A 19,470-nucleotide genomic window follows, 5' to 3' on the forward strand; every position below is an offset into this window, starting at 1 on the left:
ACAGGTCCAAGTCGAATGTGCTTTTGAAATTGGAACATATTCAGACAGATATTTCACCAGATTCACCCCGAAGTTTTCACTTTTGCAATCATTGAGGTTTTCAGAAATTTCACAAATGTAGGTTTGCCCCTCTATCTCCAGCAACGTTTCTGAAAATCTCTCCATCCACACGAGAACGCAAAGATGGCCCTAAAGTGCTTGTGTGATTATGCCGTCCCAGTAGGGTGCGCTAACGCCTCACAAAGTTTTATGTCAGCTTTTTCAAGAAGCAAGAATAATGGTCAATCTAGACCTAAATACAGCGCTAAGCTGAAGCTCATTTTCCAACAACTCAATCTCATGCCCATATTAAAAACTTGATTTGCACCAGTAAAAAAGCCAAAAATAAATTAAATAAAAAAATTATAATTTAAATGATGAATTAATTAAACTGAAGAAATGTACTAATTAATCATGTTAGACTTTTTAGTGACTATTACCCATTAGACCCTCCATCAATTAACCAAAAAAAACTTTTACACCATTTACTTAAATATTTACATACACTTCAAAGTTAAAGTTAATTTGTCGATAAATGGGTGTAGCTGGTGGAGCAGAGATGTATAAGACAGCTAGACAGGGCCAGCCCAAGCCTTTATGAGGCCCTAAACTGATTTTCATTTGGAGCCCCCCCATACCACCACATCAGTACCAGATGCTTCATTATTCCGTAGGCTACACTGTGTGTGTGTAACATACCCATCATACCTATCATTGGCATTATCTGCATTTGCCCAACAGTGGCAGCAGCCACCAGCAGGAACTGATTAGCCTAGTATTGGTGTGCCAACTATGAAATGAACTAATATAAACATTGCTTTTATCTGTGTTATACCATTTTATTTTATTATTCAATGTTATTTTAGCGGCTGTGTAACTCGATCCGAAGCTAGAGGTGTCCTGTATGGAGGTGAGACCAAATGTCAATATATAGTATGAAATACATACACAAACATTTTCTTTTTGTAAGATATGATTACACACAATCTTCAACAACTAAAGTAATATCTGGTGTTTAGTGCGTCCCCTCTTTCCACCTTTATCACACTTCTGCTCTTTCAGGAGACTCACATTCAGTTTTTCTGCCGAAATCAGATTTTTTTTACAACCCCAGAGCCTGAGAAACTGGAACATGTCAAGCAACACAGCATTGAATGATGTTGATATCTGGACTTAGGGGTGGTAGCTTCAGCGGTTTGATTTGCAAATCAATCTTTTTTCTTTTTTGGTCTGTTTGCTTTCCTCAGTAACAACACAATCAGATCCCGTCACACTGTCACACTGTATTAACTGCGTCTGGTCCCAGTGGAATGATGGACAGAAACACTGGGGAATTCTTCAGGTTTGGAGTGAGAGATTTTCTCTCAAAGATAAACCCTTTGTCTCTACACTTACAGTTCAGGAAACTCCTGTTTTTTTCCACGAATCCTTCTTTGACTTTCTCATTTTTTATGCAAGTGGGTTATCTGCTCTCCATCAAAACAAATTGAAATTAAAAATGGACCTTTGCACAGTAATACAGTAGATACAGTACACCGGTATCTTGACAAAAAGAGGGCAAACATTTTACTGTTCCTTTATTGCAACTGTGATTCCTCCTAACTTGCGAATTCACACTGTTAAAAAGAACCGAATCCTTTCTCCTGTTGTGTGAAATTCTGATGCAGCATGACCACTCAGCACTCCCCTTTCACTTTTACACTGTTCTGTTGTAAGTTCTGAATCACTCGGCCTGATCCCTGCACTGAGATGGATGTGTGTGAGGTGGTAGTCATGCAGAGATACGTTTCACACCGCAGTCTCAATACAGCAACAATAAGACCACCAACACTGTCAGAGTCTGGGCCTTAATCGCTCTCACCACAACGGCACAGTCAGCATCATAAACATTCAACTGAGTCAGGGACCTCTGCAAATGTGTGTGTGTGTGTGTGTGTGTGTGCGTGTGCGTGTGAGCATACACTATCAAAGTTTGGGGGATATTTACAAGAGTTTTCTTTGTTGGTTTACAAGAACTTAACACATTAACCCTCTAAACTTTCAGCGTTTTTATTCATCTTAAGGCTTATTAATATATAACTTACTTAAATGACTAAGATCTGTATAGTATTCAGTAACTACCACTAGCTACTGCTATAGTTTGTATTAATATACCTAATAATACATTATTGGACATTATACATCAATGCATATTATACATATTATATCCAATCTGTATCATAATACTAATATATGTAACAATATAGTTAGGGAGTGAGGAAGTATATATATATAAACAACACACACATATATATATATATAAAGCAGTTTTTATATATATATATATATATATATATATATATATATATATATATATATAAAATAAAAAGCCGTTTTAAAGGGCCCACAATAGAGCCCTGTGGGATCCCTCAAAATGTGCTAAACCTTTACCAAACATGAACTGTACTCTACATTAATAGCAGAGTTAATAACAGAATTATAAACCTGGGGTTCAAAATTTGAATTGAAAAAACAAACAAACAAACAAACAATGTGAAAATTTTAATTGCAAGATAAGGTGTTCCCAAACCTCTTGCGAGCAGAGTGTGTGTATGTGTGTGTGTGTGTGTTCTCATAGGGTCGTTGGGTCACGGCTCAGCGTCACTCTGATGCATTCTGACACCGGCCGCCTCGCTCGCTGCTCCTTCACTCCTGTAGCAGTAAATGGAGGATGAAAGCTCTGCCCTCTCTCCTGTCCCCCCTCCCTCTCTCCCTCCGCCCCCCCCTCCCTGCTCTGTCTCCGATGTGTTTATCTTATCATCAGGCTCTTTATTGGTAAATAAGGCCGGGCCGCTGCTCTCTGGGCCGCTGTAACCATAGCGCTCTGTGTTTAGGCTATTAGAGTGGCCTATTTACAATCTGGAGTTTCCTATTGATTATGTCTGCCTCCGATTCTGTTTACCAGAGAAATAAATAACATATGTGTCTCTTCCTTCCTCCCTCTCTCTCTCTCCCTCTCCCTCTCTCCTGCTCTCTCGCTCTCAGCATCCGTTCACCATTGTTCCGTTTCTTTCTCTCCCTGTCAGTCTCACACTTCTTCTGTTTTAGGGCTTCAAGCACTTCTTGATGAACCTTAATCTCTTCTTTCTTTCTTTCTTTCTTTCTTTCTCTACTTCTTTCACTCCAGCCCAGCATATCTGCTTCCACAGCAGTTGTACTGAGGTCTCTTAACCGCTCTTTCTAAATACAAAGAGGCGAGTGAGTTTTAATGCATCAAGCATACAGAGTGCTGCACTGACTTCAATGATGTGCATCATTTTAACTTAATCAGTGTAATGAAATATATGACATCACTGAAAGGGAAACAGAAGGAGATCATTTTGCAGTTGTAGTTTATATAACATATGTAACATATGTTACATTACATACAGAATTTATTGTGTTTATGTTCAAAAGATGTACACAATTAAATTAAGTACTTTCAGTGTATTCGTCTTTTCTGTGCATGCAGGTACACAAACACACACACACACACACACACACACACACACACCATACAAGCTGACCGTGGACCACAAGATACCACACACATGCAGCCGCTGTAGATCCATTCACACAGATTATCGCTTGGTAACTTAGAAGCGGACCATGGCAAAACACAGACATGAGCTGTAATAGAAGGAGACAGGGAGTAATGTTAGCACCTGGTAAAGCCCCCCTCTCTCTCTCTCTCTCTCTCTTTCTCTCTCTCTCTCTCTTCAGATATATACACACACACACACACACACACACACGTACAGTTTTGACTTGCCATTTCGTGCTTCTTCTCATTGGTAACAGAACCCTGTGTTAGAGGGTTGAGTGGGGTATGTGTCATTTGTTCCATATCTCTCTCTCTCTCTCTCCCTCTCTCCCTCTCTCTCTCTTTCTTTCTTTCTTTCTTTCTTTCTCTCTCTGTCTTCCTCCCGTTCACTCGCCTTCTTTCTCTTTCTCTCTCTCTCTCTCTCTTGCTCCCCTGCGCTGATCACACAGATAGAGCCACAGATAAGGCTTCGCTGCTGGTCTGATGTTTGCGGAGGAGTGCATGCCACACTGCTGCAATCAGTGCAGCCCCGTCCCGCTCATTCACAAAGAGCCGTTTAACCCCTTACCTACCATATGCGGCCCCTCTGCGCTTAACTCGTACTGGGCTAGTAATGTCTCATTTGGGCTGTATAACAAACATACGGTCAAATGTTTCATTTCTACCTCTAAAGTTTGTTTGTTTGAATTTTTAATAAACAAACAAACAAAAAAACCAACTAAGCAACAAATGGTTACAGTGATGCGTTTAAAGTGTATTAAAGGAATCAAATAGATCAACACCTTGTTTTAGTGAGTGAGTGAGAACTAATTACTGTTTAATAAGAACATGTTTTTGCTCTTGATGGCATTAAGGTGTTACAGCTATTGAAGAGCAGGTTTTGCATCAATAATGATGAATGATAATCCCCTTTTTTCCAAATCCCAATGTTGCACAGATGCCTAGATACTGCACCGAGACTGGCAGCACATTGGTTCCATTGTGTATTTAAATAGGATATTTGAAGTATTTGAGTAGTCCACAGTGAATGTTGATCGGTCACTGATGAGAAGCTAAAGCTGAGCTTTCCAGTCTTCCAAATGACTGAAGTTCAAGCTTATTGGTAATCACAATAGCACAGATTTCCTGGGAGCAGTTAGTAAATGATATTGGGCAAAAATATTGAAGCTAATTGAACAAAGGGTTCGCAGAAAAACAAATTTTGCAGCGTATTCACACTCATTTTATTAACAAAAATCCATGCATTGAAAGGACCAAGAGTGGCTCTTCTGTGGTATCTTACAAAATGCTGTTTTTAATAATACAAAAAAGTGTCTGATGTTTAGCATCATTTCCAACCATTAATAAACTTTCACTAATATTCACACTTTAAATATTATATTTCTAAAAATAGAATGGATCAATTTTAATATATTATTTGCTTGGGCTTCTCTTTTAGACAGCATCACCATTTCAGTATGAGCCAATTCTGTTGTCTCAGTGAGTGCATGTGTAGATGAGTGGTCTTCATGGGCCAGTTCCGGTCAGCCATGTGAGCATGTGGATATGAGTGTGTCTGTTTTTACCTGCATCTGTTCTGTAGAGTATCCGCTGTTTTAAGGTGAGCTCACTTTACCGGCACTGGCGTCACGCTAATAAACCTCACCTGATTTGAATCAGAGGAATGGAGTGGACAACAACGGCAGGCACTGGCCAAGCGGTATTGAGCAACTGGAACTGGTGTGCGCGTTTGCCTAGGAACGTGTTGGTAGACTGTGGTATTTAGACACTGAATCTACATTATTCTGATTCTTAAACACATTTTAACTCAAGGGCTCATACTCACAACACACAAAGTCATTTTGAGTGATGCCATTGGAGAACCACATTTGGTTCCATTTATGAGAGTAAGAAACCTTTTATCAAGGGCTGAAAAACCTTCCCATCCTGTATATGCCAATTTAAGCCACACTTATTAGCAACATTACATTATGAGACATTTGGAGGAAGTCTCAAATTGGAATATTATTTCTGTGACTTTTTTTAAACCTATAAAAAGGTTTTTCACAGCCACTCATCTCAGAACATCTCAAATTAATCAGCTACTGACAGGGGGTCGGTGTGGCATCATGTAAAGATCCCTTTAAACACAATTATTATAATTTCTGCTTAAATTATGTCAAATTTAATTCGTTTTTAGTATGTATTCATGGTCATTTTTACAAAATATCCTCCCAACTAGTAGTTTTCAGCAACCAACAAGTCCTTATCGTATGTGAATTTTCTTAACCATGAGGATGAGTGTACAAAAGCTGCATTATGATAAAGGAACCTGTTTTTATGGCCTACAAAATATATTTTTAGGTATTGCTCTATAGTTTTGATGTTTTCATTGCTGTTCTGAAATGTGGAAAAATAATAAGGGAAACTATTCCAAGTTTGTAAAGAGTTTGTTTTAGAAGAACTATGTACACATACCAGTTTCCCCATATTGAAAAAAAAATCCATTTAGATATTCCTATGAATTGCATTTGTTCCGATGCCTTTCCTAAAGAACCCTTGAAAAATTCCCTTTTTTAAAATGTGTGCTCTTTGTACTTTAGTATTATTATTGTTTACTTTAATGCACATCATATACACTGAAAAAAGTGCTGGACTGAATGGACTTAATTCAAATGCATTATGTCTACCTGAATTCAATATATTAAAAAATACACAGTAAGTTGCACAGCCTTGTATTTCAGCTTTTTTCATTTTGCCATTTAATTGGGTTGATGTCATATATTTTGTTTGTTAAAGTCAACCGAATTCAATCCATCACTTTTGAACAGTGTACGAACCCGAGGAAATGCACCTTTGTCTTTTCATGGGCCAGCCTGCTCATGAGCATGTCCATGTGTAAACAATTTTTTGGACGTGTAAACATGTGTTCAGTGTCTCTTTAACACTGCACAGTAGAACATGCTCTCTCTCGCTGCTCCTTCACTAGATCACTCATTAAACTCTGAAAGCCCATCAGAAACTTCCGCTCGGAGCAAACCTTCTTCATAAGACAAACACGGATTTGGACAATGGCCTCATTCACTTCAAAGGCCTCTGCTTTATGCGCGCCTAGGCCTGAACAATGAGACTTATTTGTGTGAGGTGAAGAGTGTTTTTGTGCAGGGCCTTTTGGGTGGAGGAAGACTGTTATAATCTGTGAACCCACTGAACGGACCGCAATCTAAACAGCAAACAGAGGAGAGGCTCTGTCTGACTTTATCCTAAAACCTGAGACGCAAACATGCAGTTTCCCTGCACAGGCGGGCTGTCATTAGGTGTTGGAGTTCCATAGAGACTTGTTTGTGACCTCTAGAGGGAGCTAGAGACTTAGTAACAGGCTTCATTGTTGGGGAAAAAAAAGCTCTGATTTGACTGAATTGCAACCCTTTTCAGTCAAATAACTTGCATCTATGCTGGGGTCTGATATGAAGGCACTGAAAAACACATTAGTGTGAACATCATTTCCACATACAATGCATTACAGCACCACAATTACTGACAAAGTGTGTTAACTGAAGGGTACACATGCGTTGCTCGGTTTTCTTCAGGTGGGAATGATATACCCAGTATAATCAAGACAATGCAGTGCATTACTTTTTTCTATGTATTTATGCTCTAAGTATCTATACACTATATGTGTGTGTGTGTGTGTGTGAGAGTGTGTTTTGATTGGCAAAGACTGAGGTGTTGTGCTGTGAAGGATCCATCAACAGCAGTGTGCGCCATACAGGAAACTCTCCCTGACAGACACACTCCACTGATAGAGCAGCATAAACAATGAAACAGTGTGTGTGTGTGTGTGTGTGTGTATGTGTGTGTGTGCTCATATATCTGTCTGTGTACCATTATAGGCATTGGCAGCTGTATTGAGGCTCACCTAATCATGCATCATGCAGTGAAAATAGGTTTTACCTCATTCTGTCAGCTTCCAGAATTCCAGGCTAATTGCTGGATTTTGGTGAATGTGGCGAAAAAGCTGCCGCAACCTTTGTGCTTCCACTTCTGGCCGCCAGAACGGCCGGAAACGATATTACTTCAGAGATTCTGTACAGTGCATCTCATCTCATGATGTATGAGCTTCGAAAACCAAGTTTAATTTCTGGAGAATTTATATAAAGGGGAATTCCACTGTTTTTTTTTTTAACAAATAAACCTTGATAATTCAGTTAATGAGATGTAATCAAAGTCATTCGGAGTGGTTTAGTGTGAAATGGTGCATTTTACAGCGGTGGTGACAGGGAGCAGAGGTTGTAATGTCTACAACACAAATATAGCCATTTTATTTACTATCCACAATAACCAGGGAACCATGTTTTTCTAAATGCATTTGGAATAGAAGAATAGGTCTATACTATGGTAAAACCCTGGCTCGGGTATCAGGCAGTGTATCTGCAGCCATCTCATGTTGTAGAGGCATTCAATAGTCTTTGGTCTAAAGGTTTCTGTAGAATAAAGCTTTATATGAAGTGTCTCTAATAACTGTGTAGTTACACATTAACGCTGTCATAACAGCATAGCTACTGGTGATCTAGTCGTTCTCACAGATACAGTAGAGTTGTACAGTAATTCTATTAGTCAAAGCTAAAGTTGATACATGTGTATTTACAAATGCTATACTACTGGAGTGCATATGTAACAGTAAAAACACCACCAGTAATTACATTGTTATTACACAGATTATTAATCTGTAACTACACTAAACATAACTGCCAACCCATTTAGAATGACTTTGGTTGGTTAATAAGCAAATCTTAATAAATGATCTATTAAAAAATGCTGCCAGTATTATCCAGTACCTAGACTACTACAAAGAGTGAGGAATTGAAGTCTGTATGTTAGCAAACAAAAAAAAGGTTGGTAGATGCTAAATTTGTATGGCACACTAGTGTCATACTGCATTGTCCACTTGTACCGTATAATACAGTAAACAGTGGCAATCATGCCTACTTAAAAAATAAATCAATGTTTTTTTTCCACTGTAGTCATAGGTTGATAAAATGGTGATTGGCTTTTGCCAATATACTTCACATTATGACGCATCACCTTCAACAGAAAGCATATTCTTGGTTTGTGAAAGGATTATTTTTCAATGACCAGTTGTCAGATATAATTTTTCATTTTAGTTTCTAGTTTTGTAAAATCTGAATTCTGGAAAGCTAGTATGCCTCATCCAGTGTAAGTGAAATCAGACATAATTTGGACTCCTGAGTGGTGCAGTCTAAGCATTAGCCTTATAATCAGAAGACAGCAGGTTTGATCCCCAGCAATGCTACAGCCATCTGAGGCTGGGAGTCCATGCCCTCCCTCATCACCCTCACTCATGATACCGCTGTGTAAGTGGCAGTTTGAAAAGATAGGTAGCATCATATGTGATGAACTCAGATCTGGCTAGGGGGTACAATTGGACATGTAAATTATTAAGATAACAAAAAAAAAGTGAACTGAAATATACTGTAATAAATGTTGTTGTTCAACATAAAATGTACTTGAAGTACAATGAAGACCTCCCTAGGGTTTGTGCTCCTCACTTATCTCCTCACTCCTCTCATATCTTAGCTTAACAATAGGTGAAGCTGCGCTGGCGTTGTTGTTTTCCATTGATGCCTCTTGGAGCGTTCACACAGAGACGACAAGCAACCAAATTATAGACTAATCAAAATATATATCCCTGTAAAATAGCACCAGTAATTACCACCCTAAGTATAGGGAGGGATTTTTGGGCTTCGTTTTTTTACGAGCGAGTGTGTCGAGAAGGCGTGTTGCATGTGTGTGTTCGGAGAGAGAAAGTGGGCAGGGCAATACTGTAATGAAGGTGACACTTTTGTGTCCAGAAGTGGAACGCCTCAGAAACCGAGCTGACCTACGCCAAACCCTCACCTGAGGCCCTGACCTCAGACCAGTTTCAGTGCAGAGAACATTGCGTCTGAGGCTAGAGCTTCAGTGGTATGCACTGAACTTAGGCCTGTGGTGTGGGCCTGGTGGTCCGGCCCTAAAAACCTTCAGCCTCTCTAATCTCCAGCCTGGCTTTTCCAGTTCCACTCCATTGCAGAGGTGGGCGAGCATACCGAAGACTCATCCAAGAACCTCTGCTTCAGTATAAACAATAAAATCCCTATGAATTACTGCTGGAGGGAGAAGGGGAGAGAGAAAGAGAAAAAGAGAGAGACAGTGGGAGAGAGTGACAGAGAATATGATAGAGGGTTGGGAATGATGTCAGACTAAAATCAGAAGTAGTTATGATTGGGAAATTGACAGTGGTCCTAAAAATGAGTATTTTGGTAGAATAATATAGAGTAATATCTTTTCATGGGGCCCAACATCCCTGGCAGTATAACTGGGCAAACTGGATGAATAAAAACAGAAGGAGAAGGAAAACAACTGATAAAACATAAACATAAATCTGTATGTAAAGAATTAACTAGACAGGCAAATTATATTGCATCAAAACAGGTTTGTGTTACTAAGCTGGTAAAATTGTGGTAAAATATATTTCAATTAACATTTGGAGTACCAAAGTGGTCACCATGGATTCAGCAGACAAACCAAATCCAGGCATTTGCTGTTGCCGCGAATCAACAAGGGAGACGTGGGTGGAAGTTAGGGTTACTCTAATGGCCTGTGACTGACAGGGGCGTAAAAAAAATATTACTTAAGTATTTTGGCAGAATTAGAGTTAGAATTGTCAGGCCCAGTGTAGTATTTCATATTTTTTTTTATTTATTATTTTTTAATATTTGTGGGGCCAAAAATCCCTGCCAGCGCCTCTGCGTATGCTACACCAATTCATTGCCTCTCCTCCATTCAGTCCCCCTAGTGCTACCCAACCTACAGCTCTTGTGACCAATGTAGCTGGGTCTGAATGAACCCCACCTCCTTCCTCTTCAAACTCACTCACTTTACCAGAGTAATTTGACAGTAAACCCAGTAAATGTAAAGTGTTTTTTTCTGCAGTGTTCACCATTACTATGCTGCAATCATAGATATCATGTTATATATGTCTTCCATGCTTGTTAAAAAGGACAATTTGACCTTTTATTGATTACTGTCAACTAAACACCTGTTTGGTCAAACATCACTTCCCATTACCACTTGTCCATGCGTCCTTTTAAACAGCTTAGATGGGACCCACTTACTATACCAAGCCCAACCTGCATAGTATATATAACAGTCGGATCAGGGAGGGACGAGCGGACAACTGCTTTTAGCACCACAAAGGGCTACTTTGAATACCTGGTCATGCCTTATGGGCTTTCAATCTCAGCTTAGGTTAGAAGAAAGATGTTTAACCTATCTGGGGTACATTATCAGTGCAGAGTAAAGCAGTCAGATCCTGATCTACATCTTGGCCCATGTCTAAAACCAGCAAACACTGTAATGCAATGTTTATTAGGGTTGGACACTTTTATCTGACATTTATACATTTTAACTTGCTGTGCCACTCACTTCCCTCCTCAGAGAGATCCAAAATGACACCAGTGGAGTGCTTGTGCTGCAAAAGCTTTCCAAAACTAAACGAGCAATTCACATCTGTACCTCTGTTAAGCATCCCAATCCTAGTAAGCCATTTGTGGTCCTGGTAAGAGTAAGTGCAGTTCTCTCTTAGCAGCATGGTGATTCCCCAAACTCCTCTCAAGCACCTATTTCTCCAAGAAGCTTACTCCTGCTGAACATGACATTGGCAATTGTGAACTGTTTGCTGGAGGAGTGGGGGCACTGGCCAAACCAGCACCCTCCACACTTGCAGCTGTCATAAACCAGTATGTATGCTTCTGCTCAGTCTGTGCTACCACTAAAAGCCCTAGTAATGCACCCATCGGTAAGCCCCTGCCACTGCCTACCTCCACCTCATTCCACATATCTATTGACTTTTACCTGAACCACTTAAATCCAAAATGGCCATCCAACTACTGTAAATCACCGTCGTTCCATGTTTCTAAATGTCCCTTAGCAAGTTGCACCATAACCAGAAGCTTTTGGTAGGCATCAACAAGCTTCTGGAAGAATTCAGGTTTGATATTTGATGACCCTTCTAGGCAGAATTGGTAAAATTCCATTTATTGTTTTTTTTTTTTTTTTTTCATCTGAAATGAGCTCAATCGTTAAGCACACACCACATGTTTGGGGTCAGGACTTTGGGAAGGCCATTCCAAATACCTAATGCTAGCCTGCTTAATTCAGTCCACCTTGGATGTGCATTTCAGATTATTATCCTGACCAAAAACATTCCTCCAAAAGCTTTTCAAGAGTTTTTGGAGTAGGGGCTTTCTTCTGGATGGCATGGCTCATGCCAAGCCTGTGTTTCCTCGGTTTGGATTTTGGATCTTCTTCCACACCATGGAAATGTGGCTACATCTACCAATAACTTGTACATGTATTTGTAATGACTTTTGTTTGATGTGATGATCTTGAAATTTGCAGTTATGTAGAAATAGCTCAAAGACACCTTCCTGTCATGTGTAAATCTACAAACATCCTTCTCAGATCTGAACTGAGCTTCTTAGACTTATGTTTTAGACCTATTGTACAATCCCATTGGTCAATCCAATGGATGCTGTCAGTGTTGTAATTATTGTATTGTATTACTGTGCTGTACTGTTCAATTGTTACTGGTTGCAAAATTTCTTTAGGGGTCAATAAAGTATCTAAAAAACAATTTTGTGTGGGCAAAGAAAAACTAGCTGTGGTCAATCATGATCACTAACAGGCTTTTAAGAGGTTTTAGGAGCTAACAACATTGGAACAGGTTAATAGAGCCTCCTTTCAGGCTTCCGATTAGCAACCGAGAGCTGCCAAGTCACGCTTAGCCCTCACCTGATCTAGCTCTGGACTCTCACCTGATACTTGTGACGCTAGTTAATCCCAGGTATACTGACTAACGCTTTGCCTGTTTGAGAAGTCTCTGTGGCTTATGTTTGTTTGTGACTTTCCATTTTGACATTTTACTTCGTTTTATGCTTGTTTTAGGCCTGCCTGCCTGTTCTCTGACCTCTGCCTGTTTCATGAACTCTGAGAGTTGGCTTAACCCGAAAAAAGCCACTCTGCAATTGTAGCCTGCCACACCCTCCTTTATGTTGCACTCTATTCGGCAAGTAGCCTATGTTGGAAAACACCTGCAGAAAAAAGACTCAAACAAGAAAAAGAAATAAACACTCAAAATGCACAAAACAAAAAGACAGTAAAAAACAATGTCAGAAATCCCTTCACCCACCAGGCGAGGACATGGCTGAGGTCATGTGGTCCGCTGGCATTCAGGGAGAAAGACACCCTGTGAGTGCACAGTGGAGCTACAAGATATCAAAAGAACTGCGTAAAACCCAGTCTTGGCGAAAAACGAAAGGAATGCAGGGAGGAGTGCGAGAGAGGACACAAATAAACGATGGCGGTGGAGTCTCCAACAGTCTCCTCGCCACGGCGACAGTGACCAGCGGCCCCTGATTGTCTGCGCTGAACGGGCGGGGCTGTCCGTGGTCACTCTGCTGGGCCCACAGTGGCCCTCAGTGGCCCCACACAGGCGCCTGCTTTCAGGGCCAGCCTGGGTCAAACATACTGGACAGAGCTGGACCAGAGAGTGACCCGCACACTGCCTTTCTGGAAACAGAGCTGACCACATAAAGCAGGAGTTGGGTTTCTTCTAGTGCCCACATGGAAACGACCTCTAACTACACGCACTTACTGCGAGCTGGCATGGGTCATGGCTCTGTTCTGCAGACAACATAGTGTATAGACTTTTGCATATGTGTATATATATATAAATAAATAAATAAATAAATAAATATAATTATATATATATATATATATCATAAATAATTTAAAATATTTTTCTACTGTAATTCCCCATCACAACACATTGCTGTAACCCCAATACACAGGTTATTGTTGCATTTTTAAATTCCCAGCAAGGTTTTAACAGTAAGCTATTGTTTCATATATCTATCTATCTATCTATCTATCTATCTATCTATATATATATATATATATATATATATATATATATATATATATATATATATATATAGCACTATAGTATTGTACTGTGATTCCAATTTTCAGAGTAATGCTAAAATTACATAATACACAAATCAACTGTTACTTTTCCAGTATGCTTTGCAAATAACATCTAACTGCACATGACAGCTATACCTTTTAATAGCTAATTTTTCATCTATAAAAAACTTTATCTGTATCTCCCATAATCTTTTACGCCAGCTGCCGTAATGAAAAATCCAGAACATTACTATTAACTTCCACTGTAAATTTACAGCAGTTTTTACAGTGTATCTTTGACTTTCCATGAAAACTTGCTGTTCCGAGTGCTCTACTACTTTTTTTGTATAAAATGACATATTTTGCAGTCAGTGGTGTCACGTCATGACAGCCTTATAGATTGTTTAAACTATCTGTTGAAACAGATTGGTTGTTAGATTTTGGATAAGTTATAGGTCTTGTGTTGAGGTTAAGGTTAGGGTCAGGTTGCATTACTTCCATGTACCCTGTTTATTGATTTCCATTTTTAAGAGGTTTGATTATGAAAAGGTACAACTATACCTCTTTTCTCTGAGAGAGAAACTAGACTAAAATGTACCTGTATATTACCTTTTTGTAACATGAGAATTACTTTGACCCTTTTACTTTACTCATGAAACACTACTCATGAAATTAGATTCTATACCTCCATAAGACTGCTTACACCTTGCTTTAACATGCGTTTCATATCGGGATAATATTTTAATATACTTTGGCTGGATTCTGTGTCCATTTTGAACTAAAATGCTCCCTAATGGGACCAGATAAGATCCAATTTTACTTTCCTGGGTAAAAGGCATAATCTCAGTTTGCTATCAAACCTCTTAAAAAGTGTTTAATACCGCCAAGGAACCATGCTGTGATGCAGATGCTGTGATGAGTTATGCCTCTAGCCCTAACCCTAACCCTTGTCATACCTTCTGGTAAAAAATCTGACATTTCATTTGTGGAAAAGTGCAGCAATTGATCCCCAGGATACCAACATGGCTCCGGGAGATCGGGAATAGTTTCAGGACATGGTAGTTTCCAAAATGTGGTGAAACAGTAAATGTGTTGTGGCTATTTTACCCACAGAGGAGCACACTCCAATACCAGCTGCGACTAATCATCTACAGGTAAATAAGTGCACAGGGTATCCGGATCTCCAAAACAGGTCTCTGACCACTTCCAAATGTGGTTTGAGTGATCTGATCGTAAGTTTGCTTACAATGCGTTCTGAATGTGTTTACACCTGGCTTTTCATGTGATCAAGTGAAATCTGAACGTGCACTGATCACCAAAAAATAAGGGTGGAACATGTGTGATTCCGGCCCCAAAAAAACATAACTCAGGTTTAAAGGATTTAATTTAAACAGACAGTCGTACAAGTTACATTTTTTCCACCTAGTGTTGTATAGTTCGCCTGAGGTAGCCGCTACACCCTGCAGCCTATAGCCTGTAGTGATTTAGGAAGTAAAATGTAAAGGTTAGCATGTTGGATATGTTTCCAGACACACACACACACACACACACACACACACACACACAGTCACACCATTCTCATCTGATCCACCACAATTTCATGAGTTACAATGCAATGTAAAAAGGTCAGAATATCGGAAATACTTTCGTTTCACTTTCAATCAACAGAACAGTGACAGAGATGAAAAAACTAGACTGAGTCACTCTCTTGCTGTAAAAGCAGGTTCTATGAGCCTCTTTGCAGGGCAATTGTTTTTTTGGTTATGGTGGACAATGTTATCCCATATTGCAATGTGAAATGGAAAGGAAGGAGCTAATCATGTGTTTTTACTTGAGATGGTTCAATTTGTGAATGCAAATAATTTTGGATATGTCAGCTGTGTTGCTACATTTTCTTAGTTATATAATTGATTCAGTTATGATTCATAATTACACTGATTGTATTAAGATATCTAAAAACAAGAAAGCTGAAAAGTAATTATCTCTGTGTTATGGCGGCTAGTTAATGTCTTTTGTATGCCCATGTGTCAGAATTGATGTTGTAAGAATATATGTCTTATATACAGGGAACTGCAGTGATGTATAGCAATGCTTCAGAAGTGAATATTTGATGCCATCAACTTATCATGCCCGCCCCTGTTGTCAGGTCTGCCTTTCTTTGGTTTTGCCTCTGTTTGTGTCTTGGCTACCCTAGCCACGCCTGTCTATTAGTGCTTCCACCTGTGTCTCTTCTTTTGCCACGCCCCCTTGTTAGTCCCAGGTGTTCCTCGTGGTTCCCTTGTTAGCATCTATATAAGTACCCCGTTGTTTCAGTCGTCCCTTGTCTGGTCTTGTGTATGTTGTGCATGTATGTGTATGTATGTGCGCAACTGTTCCTGTTGCTGCGTTTGTGTTCATGCCAGTTTGTTGATTTGGCCTGTTCATGTGAGTCTTGTGTTTCGTATTTTGCCGAACTTTGTGCTTGTTTGGTTTCCGTTTGTTGTGTTTTGTTTTCTTGGATTAAAGACCTACGAGTACGCCCCCCTCCGTCTCGTGCACTAACTTGCCAAACTCTCACTATTAGAATTAATATATAGTATAAATAGTACAATATAGCAAAACATTAGTGTGTGGTGATTGGTTAGGGTAAATGAAATCAGCACGGTTACTTAAGAACACTACAGGTCACTTGATAGTGGAAATGACACTGAATTAAGTGATCACGTTTGGAAGGAAGGCCTGCTGTGCTGCACTGCACAGCCCAATGGAAAAGTGGCATGCATTCAGCTGCATTCAGTGAAACACACACAGTCGGCAGTGAGCATACATGCCCGGAACAGTGGGCAGTCATTGCTGCAGCGCCCGGGGAGCAGAGAGGGTGAAGGGCCTTGCTCAAGGGCTCAACAGTGGCAGTTTGCCGAGCCCGGGTATTGAACTCACAACCCTGTTATCAATAGGCCGGATTTCTAATCGTTGAGCTACCACTGCCAGTAGAATAAGACTTACTGGAGCAGATAAACATGAACCTATTGGCAACATGCCTCCTAATGCTCCCCCAACATTGAGCTGTGGAGCAGTGGAACTGTGTTCTCTGGAATGATGGTTGGTGCTCCATCCAATAATTCTGGGATGTGTTAGGGAGTTGGGGATGAAGTGGGGTGGCGATCATCCAACATCTTAATCTCACTAATCTCACTAATGCTCTTGTTGCTGAATGCAATCGAATCCTCACAGCAAAGGAAACAATGAATGAGCAGGTGTCCAAATACTTTTTTTTTTTTTGCTTTTACATTGGTGTTGCGCGTCAGATCTCGCACTGGAAGCGAGTTTGACGTAACTGTAATGGCGAGCCTGAAAAGAATCATGTGGTCACTGGTCTTCACGGCAGTTGGTGCTGAAATCTCTGAGTGTAAATGATGCGTCACACTCAGCTCTCACGGCTGGTTTGGTGCTGCTCAGTGCAGTCAGAACAGCTAGCCTTATATCACACTGTAATTAATGCACTGGTGACAGCAATGCTTGTGTGCCACTAAATCATATTTAAAGGTTATGGTCTGGTTTGCAGAGGGAAATGCATGTGCGTGGGTGTTGCTGTGTGTGTGTGTGCGTGCGAATGTGTGTGTCTTTAGTCATAAACACAGTGCAAAGTGGTGTTTTTGTGTGTGTGGGGGGGGGGGGGGGTTTGTAGGGGCGGGGCTGCCTGCAGCACCTGTCCATATGAGCATTATGGGATGTGGAAGCAGGTCAGGTGATGTGCATAGCTCCTCCCTCTCAGTGTGACCAGGGTGGCTAAAGTGCTTTTAGCGGAAGTTTAATGATGAATGTTCCTGTAATAATGTGTGTAAATGTCTGTGTGACCTTTGAGTGAGAAGCAACATTAAACTGATCATTTTGGGTGAACTGCAACTGTGTGTGTGTGTGTGTGTGTGTGTGTGTGTGTGTGTGTGTGTGTTTTTTTTGTGCCTCCTGACTTTACGAGAAAACTTTGTAAACTGCTTAATACAAAAACGTTATAATAACAGCATTTCTTTAACTGAAGCTGAGGCTTAGTGTTGGGCTTTTTTTAATTACTTATTATATTGCGGTATCAGGTGATGTAACATCTACATATTACACACAGTTACAGTCAGAATAAAGCATTTTACCTTTGAAAAATGATTCAATTCAGTCAATTTAACTAATAATAATTTGTTCTTTATGAGATGATCTCATTATTGGCACTGGCATTTTCAAATTATGTTAAACAATACAAACAAAGGCAAAAATGGAGATTTGAAATTTAAATTATTATTATTATTATTTTATATTATTATTACAAATTAATAGTAATTTATCATCACTCTCATTTCAAAATATTTTTTTTCAAATGTTGTTTTCCACCATTTGAAACAGATTTGATATATCTGCCATTTATATTCTGTGACTATTTGATAAATGACCAAAAGAAATTTGTGATAGAGAGGTAAACTAAACTCATTCAGGGTAGTTTGATGTGTGAAGGTTATTAGAAACCTGCAACGTTGACAACACAAGTATAATTCTTTTATTTATTATCCAAAACAACCATTGAAACCTCACACATCTGAATTCTATATGTGCTGTTGATAGTAACATATCTGAAAAATAACTGTTTTATTTGGAGACTAATATATAGGCCTGTATACCCTGCCTATACTTACAAAATATATATTTAAAAATATGATAACTATCATAATAATCTCATAATCTTTTTTTAGGAATCAGACCACATATACTTACTCATCTTGTGTAATACTATTTTGTGAGGCAAAGTTTTCAGACGCAATTCTGCAGGCATCTGGTTCATGTGAACAAGCACTGTGAACAACAAAGTACCAAATAATGCTAGTGAATTAAACCTGTTTAAAATGATCAATGATCGTTTTGATCGTTTACAGTAGTCATTTATTTATGTGGATTTCAACAAGAACATATTTTACAATAAAAGTTATCTAAATCTACATGTACACATGAGCTGCGTTCCAAGGCTTGGACCTCAGTCCAGGTAGGCAGCATTACTGCTGCATCACAGAAAGGCTGCTCCAACGTGATGCAGCCCACTGTTGGAGTGATTCCTAAGATGCCACTGATGCATCCTTCCGAGCCTTCGGTTACCCACAGTTCTTTACACACATACAGTGCAAAGGAAAAACACACAGCACCACGAAAATGAAGCAGAGTCCGTTTTAAAGTGTTAAGTGTTAAAGTTATAATTAATTTCCGAGATGAATTATGAAAAACCACACAAGTTTCAAGCCACAACTGCAGGAGGCGGGACCTTTTTGGTGACGTCACCACACTGCCTTGTTAGACTGTGTGACCAATTAAATACTAAGAAGGAGTCTTCATAGGAGGATCCTACTGAGGACCTGCTTTTCCACGGCTGCAGTCTAAGCTTAGGAAGATTGTCCTTGTTTGAAAGTTACCGTTGCAGGTATCCAAGCATTTGATGTGACAGTGAGAATATGTATGCAACAAACTGACTGTCACAAAAATGACAAACTTACATCTGGGTGGATAATGCAGCCTGATGTGAGAATTCATGATCAAGGTAAAAAAGAAAATAATATTTTTTTTCAGAAGGATAATTGACATTAAAATGGAACCTGACTTTAGTCGTTCTTTAGACAGAACATGCCAGATAACTTACAGAGAACCTTACAGAGGGTTAGAGTGCATTGTAAGAAGGTAGAAGCGTTGGTGTAGCATAGTGGCTAACAACACTGTCCTCCCCGTGGCAAACTGGGAATTCCTGGATTTCCCGCCCAGGCAAGCATACCATACAATACCAGTAAGAGTCTTTGAGCAAGACTTCTAACCCCACAGCCAAATGCTGTAAACGTAAGTGTTATACTGATCAGTGTGAC

Source organism: Salminus brasiliensis, chromosome 8 (assembly GCF_030463535.1).
Source record: "Salminus brasiliensis chromosome 8, fSalBra1.hap2, whole genome shotgun sequence".
NCBI classification, from domain to species: Eukaryota; Metazoa; Chordata; class Actinopteri; order Characiformes; family Bryconidae; genus Salminus; species Salminus brasiliensis.